This window comes from Sorghum bicolor, chromosome 7 (assembly GCF_000003195.3).
Source record: "Sorghum bicolor cultivar BTx623 chromosome 7, Sorghum_bicolor_NCBIv3, whole genome shotgun sequence".
Classification (NCBI taxonomy): Eukaryota; Viridiplantae; Streptophyta; class Magnoliopsida; order Poales; family Poaceae; genus Sorghum; species Sorghum bicolor.
Window position 1 is genome coordinate 11,399,902 of NC_012876.2, and position 9,304 is coordinate 11,409,205.

The following is a 9,304-nucleotide window of genomic DNA, read 5'->3' on the forward strand; positions in this document are numbered from 1 at the left end:
CTCGCGGATTGATTTGTTCGCCATGGCTTCGAACTCTGAAGACAAGTTCCGGTGATCTTCTTGATTGGATGAAGCTTCTTGCTAAAGTGTTGATGATCTCTTCTTTAGCTTGGCTCTCGTCTTCTTGAATAATGCTTCGGGATTGTCAACAAAATTTCCTGTAAGATGTCTTCTATTCATACATTCCCCTGCATAAGATAAAATAGAAAAATATCGGGGTAAAACTGTATGAGAGAATAGATAAGCTCAATCATATTAGTGATGCGAATGAGAACTCAAAATCTTTTATTCCATTCCTGATTAGTAATCAACCTTCCCCGGCAACGGCACCAAAAATGCTTGTTTGGTATTCTTAACATCATTACCAAAAGTAGACAGTTTTCTAATTCTAGTAACGGTGCCAAAAGTGCCAAACCTATCTCTCATACCACTTAAGCCAAGTTGTCATCCCCAGCATGACATGAGAGACACGGTATTGAAATATGCAATTGCTCTTCTAAATAAATAATGAATGGGATCTGCAAGCGCTCAGATTAATACCGATGTAGCATTTTAACCGGGAAGTATTCCAGGTATCGTTATTTATATTTTTACCACTGGAAAGGGATTAGCAATCATCAATATTGATTACAGAATAGAATATGAGATTGAGCATCTATCATTGCATGTATAATTGAGAACATATATCTAACTCTTTCATACAGGGATAAGTGTCACATAAAAGATATATGAAATAATGAATAGTGACAAAGATAATTAGTCTGATCATAACTTAGCCACATAATAAATATGATAAGCACCTCAATTAGATACTCTAGAAAGTCATTAGCATGGAATTAGAACGAACTACAAGAATATTTCCTAAGTTATTCTCAACTATATAGTCTAGCATTATCATAATTAGTGCAAGTATACTTAGCAATCATTGTGAGACAAGACTACGCCCATGCATAGTGATATTAGCAAGAAATATGAGAAACATAGCAATCACTCCCCTGTAATAATATTGCTCTGCCAGCCCAATACACGAGAGGGGGACTGTCGACGAAAGCTGGTCGGCAGTCTACCTTGGGGTATACCCACGGTAGTAGTTTATCGGCAGACGGTGCGCAAACTACGAACTCGATGGTGACGCAAGACACAGACAAGCTTTTTATCCAGGTTCGGCCGCCGGGTTGGCGTAATACCTACGTCCTGCGTCTGATTGTATTGATTTGTGTTGAGAGAATATGATGTCCTAGGGGGGTCCCTTGCCTCTCCTTATATAGTCCAGAGGGTAGGGTTACAGATCTGGAAACTAATCCTAGTCGTTTACAATTGCCATAGATAGTTCGATATCAATTCCTATTCTAACCGACTAGAATCCTGCTTGATCTCCACGTCTTGTTTCCTTGCGCGAAACTCCGAGCTGTTGGTTCAAACCTTGAGCTTGTCTCGTAATGGGCCAAGCCTCCTGGCCCAAATCTGGCCGTAAGGGTATAGGGGTTTATACCCCCACAGCTAGTCCCCGAGCACCATGTATTGTGGAGTAACACGCCGTCTTGAGCTTCTTCGACCAGTGAAACTTGACGTCTTCAATCAACATGAAAATCGCCCAAGCAATTGCAACGGTATTTTGACCAAATCTAAAGATATTTGATCAAAATCATCATCGAAGAAGTCAATTGTTTGAAGAATGCATGGTGCTCTTGAGAAAAAATATTTCTTTTTCGGTGAAGTGTGCCCACTTTACTTTTCTGAAAAGTACAGTCCTCAAAAAAGTAAGCAAGTTCACCGCAAGGTGAAGTGTGCCCACTTAGTCCTCGAGCCTGGTAGTAGGTGACGTAGGCACGTGGTGCCAGGGTCAAAAGAAAATTTCCCAAAGTAGTTTTGAAACTAAGATGCATCGCCAGATGCATCGTACCGATGTAGTCCCCGAGCTTGCTGGAAGGCGAAGTATGAGCCTTGTAGCAAGGTCTAAAAAATTAAAATTATCCAGTCCCCAAGCATCTCATGCTTATTTACCATGGAATAGACTTTTCAGTTTGACGAGCTGATCAACCAGTCCCCGGGTGTACAATGCTCGGAGATCAATCCGGCCCGCTGATTCCCGAACTAACAGACTAGGCGACCAGTCCCCGAGCATCGAGCGCTTGGTGGTCGGTACAGTCCCAACAAATTTGACGACCAGTCCCCGAGCATCAAGTGCTCGATGGTCGTTGCATTCCTTGAAGTTCCGAGTGATAGACTGGGCGACTAGTCCCCGAGCATCAAGTGCTCGGTGGTCGGTGCAGTCCTTGAATTTCCGATTTTATAGACTGGGCGACCAGTCCCCGAGCATCAAGTGCTCAGTGGTCGGTGTAGTCCTCGAGGTTCCGAGTTGATAGACTGGGCGACCAGTCCCCGAGCATCAAGTGCTCAGTGGTCAGTGCAGTCCTCAGATTGTTGATTCTCTACCATTTTTGTATGCTTGTTTTGAAAAATTTTACCACATAAATGTTGACGTGACGAGACCTCCTGACGGGATGTCAGATGGCTGCATGAAAAGTTGCGCCTGGCAACTGTGCAGCCGCCTTTTGCGCAGTTTGAGAAAAGAAAACCATCAATTTGTACGAAAACTCCGCCGCATTAATTGCTAATAATCATTGAAAACCGAAGCGCCGCGTCCGCCGTATGGGTCGCCCACTTCCCAAGAATGCGGGAAGTGGGAGGGGTGAAGTTGTGGTTTATAAGATCTCAACGGTTACCCCTGCACTGCTTACCCTGCCATTGCCTTCAAGCCTTCCGCTCTTGCCTCCTTCAATCACCTACACCTTCCTAGCTCAAAGTCACTCCCGCACCTCCAATGGCGAAGAGCGACTCGAAGAAGAGGGCCGAGCTGATGGCCAAGGAGTGGAAGAAGTCCCACAGCACCGTGAAGTCTCTCGGTGACCTCGTCGATATGGGGCTATTGCACAGCCCTGAGCTCGGCGGCTGGAGAGCGCCGGAGGGGGAGAGCTTCCCCGACCCCCGTGCCGGTGAGATCGTAGTGTTTGAGGACTTCGTTAAGAGGGGTTTTGGGGTTCCTGTTCATCCTTTTCTTTAGGGTCTTCTTTTGTATTACGAGATCGGGATTTGCAATCTGCATCCGAACTCAATCCTTCTTATTTCCACTTTTATCCATTTGTGCGAGGCCTATGTTGGCATAGAACCGCACTTCGATCTCTTTCGCTATCTTTTTTGTTTAAGAAAGAAGGGAGCGGTTGGAGGCTCCAAGGTTGCAGGTGGAGTATACCTCAACCTTCGCGACGGGATGAAGAACCGTTATCTGCACTGTCCATGGAACACTTCCCTAACTGAATGGTACAGGAAGTGGTTCTATATCAGGGAAGAACCGGGCAGCTCCACGTTCTGCGACGTGGGGTACATCCCCGAGAAGAGGGTAAGCTGGACCGATCGCCCAGAGTTCGACGGTCAAGTGGCGGACCTGATGAAGCTGATCGACTGGTCGCGCTTGGACGGGCTAGGCGTGGTCGGCAACTTTATTTGTCGCCGGGTGATGCCCTGCCAGAAGAGGGTGCACTCGGCGTACGAGTATGCCGGAAGCGTGGACCCGACCAGGATGCGTCCTGAGGTCTTGGAGAAGTCAGAAGTGCAACAACTGTTGAACGAGCTGTTCAACTTTGCGGATGGAAGCTTCGTCCGTGGTAGTGATCGGGTGCAAGCCTTCAAGTTAGGGCGACCGGCACCTAAGCTATCTTACTGATTATTTCACTTTAGCATCCGTTATTGTCTGCTGCTGACTTATCTTTGTTACTTTTGCAGATTGGAGATGTTGACCGGTGCACGGTGTACGTGTCACTGGCACCTGGAATGGAGAATCCTGCGGGAGAAGATCCGCCGGAGGAAGACGCTGCTCGGTGTACTCGTTACACCAGCAGTGAGGAGGAGCAGGTCCGGCCCGTCCCAACCACCGAGGAGAGAGTGGCGGGGAAAAGGCCAATGGCGGTGGATCCTTCGCCTACACCGACGCTGCCAGCAGAGAGCAGCCAGGCGCCAAAGCGTCGTCGGCTCGTCCGGATCACCGACGACGACGACGAGGAGGAGGAGGCCGCGCCGTCGCTGGTCCGAAGGCCTCGTAGCCGTTCGGACAGTGCACCGGCCACTACTGATCGGGTGGCCAGCGACCCTCCGGCGCCACGCGTTACGGAAACGGGGGCGCAGGTGCCGACCGGTAGGGCTAGGAGGAGGTTCACTGCGGCCCATCGCCGATCAGACCTGTAAGTGTTCGACTTACGTTGTTTGGCGATTTTTTTTGCTGAAAATGCTGCTTTGTTCTTTAGCGCGGCGTCGGACGTCAACCCCGACCACGCCGCCGGCCAGGGGGTGGCCGAGCCTGCTTGTGCTGCTAAGGACGTGGCGCCGCAGACCACAGACTAGCCTGCGGCGACGGTTGCTGCTACAGGTGCCGAGGGTGAGTCTGCCCCGGCGAGTGCCGCGGCGAGCACTCCGCCGAGGGATGGGGAGGCAGCAAGGACCGCTCCCCCGAGTAGCGTCGTGGAGGGGGAAGACAGAGCCCCGACCCCTCCCCCTGGCGAAGAGAGGGGGGTCCCATCGCCACCCCGGGCAGGGGCCTCTTCGTCCGCGGGCTCCCCGGGCCTGGTCCAGGGGCCGGTGATGCCTGCGACCACGAATGGTGGCGGTGCAGCGAACGAGGAAACCCAGGCGGCCTCTGACGATGAGGTGGAGGAAATTGAAGGTCGCCCCCGTGATGGTCGCCAGCACGTATACGTGTGGCGCCAACGCGGGGACCACTTCATCGGGCATGAGGAGCTCGCGGAGACGGAGGAGGCCGACAGGGTGGAGCGTGCGGCCAAGCGTCTCGTGGATGAAGTCAAGGTAAGTGATCCTTTGCGCCGCTTGGCACTTTTTGTGTTATCTTGATGGGTCGACGCATGTTCTTCTTTGCAGGGCGCAATGAAAACGGTGAAGTACCGAAAGAGGTGCTTCGACCAAATAGAAGGTATTGTGGCCGAGAACAAGGCCCTGTCCGCAGAGGTGGACCGGCTACGGTCGGAGGTCGGAGAGAAGGTGGCCGAGATGAACGCTCAGGAAGAGCACCGTCTTGAGCTTACTCGACGCTTAGCCGACCAGTATCGGCAGCGAGAAGGTCAGTCTCGTACTTCTAGGCGGCTGTATGTAACCGTGTTGGTTGACTTTGCTGACCTGTGGATTATTCATGTAAGCTTAGATGAGGAGGTCGCGCGCCTTCGGCAAGAGAAAGAGTAGCTCTGCCAAGAGCTTGCCGGGGCGCTGGAGGCCGGGCGCCGAGCAGGGGAGGAGCTGGGCCGGAGGGACCGGGAGTTGTCTGGTATTACGCGCCGCCCCCATTATTTGCCACTTCTCGCTCTTTTTGATACGCTGAGACTAACATCTTCCTTGATTTTCAGTGCTCAAGGTGAACGCCAAGAAGCACTTGGACGAGCTGGTCAAGGATCAAGACTCCTGGAAGGTGAACTGTTGCAGGATTTGGAAAGGAGTGGCCCCGGTCCTGGACTTGGTCAGTCCCGAGCTCCCGGAGAGCCAGCCCCGCGCGCCGAAATTGATGCCAGTTGAAAAGGCGCAACGGGCGTGGGACTGGCTCCAGCAGTTCGTGAAGGACGCCAGGGAGTTTGCTGGCGCGCATATCCTTAGCATGGTGTGCGCCCACTACACCCTGGTCGACTTGACCAGGCTGGAGAAGGGGTATCCCAAGGAGGTTGGCCCGCAGGAAGCGGACGAGCTTCGGGGTGGTCTGCTGGACTTGTCGTCGACGGTGATCGGCGACATCAATCTATGCGGAACGGCCACTCCCCCCGACCAGCCAGGCTCAGACAGGTCGGCCAGGGAGCTGTCTGGTGCGTCTATTGCGGGAGATGGGCAGTCGACGCCTGCGGTCTCGACCAGCCAAGCGCCAGTGGCCCCGACCCCTTCGTCCGGGCAGCAAGGCCAAGCGGGTGATTAGCCCGAGCAGTAGGCAAGTAGAGTAGTCTGTAGGAGTAGACTAGTGACCGACTGTCAGGGTATTTATTGTAAACTTTGTATGTAAAGTTTGTAATAAAGTTTGCTTTTGTCATGACTGTTATTTTGAGCGCTGTGAAGTTATCTGAGTGACGTGTCACTGTGTTTGATTTCATGGTCGTTAATAGTTTCCGTCGCAGAGGACAATGGTGCTCTTCACCGAAAGCTCTGCGTGTAAACAAAGTATAGCCAAAAAGAAAAAACTTTTATTATTGCCAACTATAAGAGACTTACAAGCAAAAGTTATTGGAACTTATGGATAAAATCGGCGCAGCTTGTCTATGTGCCAAGAGTTAGGCACGCGTGTTCCGTCTGGATATGCCAATCTGTAGGATGAGGGTCGTGTGACTTCGGCGACCACAAAGGGTCCTTCCCAAGGAGTGGATAGCTTATGCATTCCTTCCTGGCTTGTTTTCCACCTGAGTACCAGATCGCCGACCACGAAGGAACGATCTTTAACGTTCCTGTTGTGGTATCGTTTGATTGCCGCAAGATACTTTGCTGTTCGAAGGCACGAATTTAGGCGCTTTTCTTCCATGCAGTTGATTTCGAGTTCCCTGGTGTTGTCGGCCGTTGACTGGTCGAAGTTTTCAATCCTTGGAGATCCGAAGGTTATATCAGATGGCAGCACTGCCTCGGTGCCGTAAACCATGAAGTAGGGTGACACCCCGGTGTTCCGACTAGCCTGTGTTCGGAGACCCCAGACCACGGTCGGCAACTCTTTCATCCATCGACCAGGTGCTCTGTCATTCTCGGTGTACAACCTTTTCTTTAGGGCGTCGTTGATCATTCTGTTTGCACGTTCTACTTGGCCATTTGCCCGTGGGTGAGCTACTGACACGTATTTTATGACTATGCCTCTGTCATCGCAGAAGTCCCAAAATGTGGTGCCAGTGAACTGAGTACCCAAGTCGGTGATTATACTGTTTGGGATCCCGAATCTGTGTATGATTTGATTGAGGAACTCCACGGCCTTCTCAGAGGTTGATTTGACCAGTGGCATATATTCAATCCACTTTGAGAACTTGTCGATTAATACAAAGACGAACTTGAAATTACCAGGGGCCGGTTTGAATGGCCCGATCATGTCGAGCCCCCAGCAGGCGAAAGGCCAGGACGACGGGATAGTTTGAATCTCATGAGCAGGTACGTGGGTCCTTTTAGCGAAGAACTGGCATCCCTCACAGTGTCGGACTAGTTTTTCTGCGTCGTTGACCGCGGTTGGCCAATAGAAACCTGCCCGGAAAGCTTTCCCGACCAGCGTTCTGGAGGCAGAGTGGTTGCCGTAGGATCCGGCGTGTATGTCGTCTAGGAGCTTGATGCCATCATCCTGGGATATGCACTTGAGCAGCACTTCAGAACTTGCATTTTTTCGCATAAGTTTGCCGTCCACTAGTATGTAATTCTTTGATCGTCGAATGAGGCGCTCGTTTTCTGTTTTATCCTGAAAGCCTGACCCGTCTGATATATATCTGATGAATGGGGTGCACCAATCGCGGTTACTGGTTGTCGGAGTAACGTCGTCTATGAGCATTGCCTCAATAGGCTGCTTTTCGGGCGGGTCATTGCCCACACTTGGCTCATGGATGTCCTGGACGAAAACACCTCGCGGTATCTAGGCCCGAGATGACCCTAACTTTGACAACGCATCTGCTGCTTGGTTCTTATCCTGGACCACGTGGATGTACTCTATGCCAAAGAAGTTGGTTTCCCATTTGCGAATTTCTTTGCAGTAGAGATCCATCTTCTCGTGGGTTGCGTCCCATTCCTTGTTGAGCTGATTGATAACTAAAGCGGAGTCGCCATAGACATAAAAGCGTTTGACTCCCAACTCAACGGCTAATCGTATGCCGTGAAGGCATGCTTCGTATTCGGCGACATTGTTGGATGCTGGAAAAAGGATCCTAAGGACGTAACACAGTTTGTCCTTGTTGGGCGATACGAAGAGAATCCCGCGCCGGCGCCGTTGATGTTCAAGGACCCGTCGAAGAACATTGACCAGTGGTCGGAGACGTCGGGAACGGGAGGCTCATTGAGATCCGTCCATTCTGCAATGAAATCGACCAGGGCCTGAGACTTGACTGTGGTGCGGCTCTGGAACTCTAGGGAGAATGGGCATAATTCCATTGCCCATTTTACAATTCTGCCGTTGTCGTCTTTATTGCGCAGAACGTCCCCAAGAGGGAAACTGGTGGTTACCAAGACTCGATGGCCGTCGATGTAGTGCTTTAGCTTTCTCGACGTTATTAGAATGGCGTATATGAGCTTCTGTATTTGTGGGTATCTGGCCTTGGACTCGTTTAGGACTTCGCTTATGAAGTAAACGGGTCGCTGGACCTTGTAGACATGACCTGGCTCGTCTCGCTCGACCACTATTGCCGTGGAAACAACCCTGTCGGTTGCAGCAATGTAAAGGAGTAGGTCTTCATTGGGCTGAGGCGCTGTGAGAACAGGCGGGGAAGTGAGGAAAGTCTTAAGCTGGGTAAACGCAGCGTCGGCTTCCTCTGTCCAGGAGAACTTTTCCGACGCCTTCAAGAGTTTGAAGAAAGGGAGGCCTTTTTCTCCTAGTCTTGAGATGAAGCGGCTGAGTGCGGCCATACATCCGGTGAGTTTCTGAATATCCTTGACATTTTTGGGTGGTCGCATGTCGAGTACTGCTTTTACTTTTGAAGGATTCGGCCGTATGCCATCGCGGCTGACGACGTTGCCGAGTAGTAGACCGGAAGGGACACCGAAGATGCACTTTTTGGGGTTAAGCTTCCACTTGTACCTGTTTAGCGCCTTGAAGGTTCGGTCTAAGTTGTCGATTAGGGTGCTTGCATCCCTTGTTTTGACGACTACGTCGTCTACATAGGCCTCGACGAGGTCGTCACGAATCTCGTCGTGGAGGCACTACTGAATGGCCCGTTGATAGGTGGCTCCGGCATTTTTGAGTCCGAATGACATGGTCGTGTAGCAATATGCGCCGAAAGGAGTAATGAAAGATGTTTTTATCTGATCATCTTCTTTTAGCGAGATCTGGTGATAACCAGAGTAGCAGTCGAGAAAAGAGAGGAGTTCGCATCCGGCCGTTGAGTCAACCACCTCGTCGATGCGAGGGAGACCAAAAGTATCTTTAGGACAGTGTTTATTGAGATCGGTGTAATCAACGCACATTCTCCATTCATTATTCTTTTTGCGTACAAGAACCAGATTGGCAAGCCAATCGGGGTGATACACTTCTTTTATGAATCCGGCTGCTAGAAGCCGTGTTATTTCTGTCCTAATAGCCTCCTTTTTGTCACGA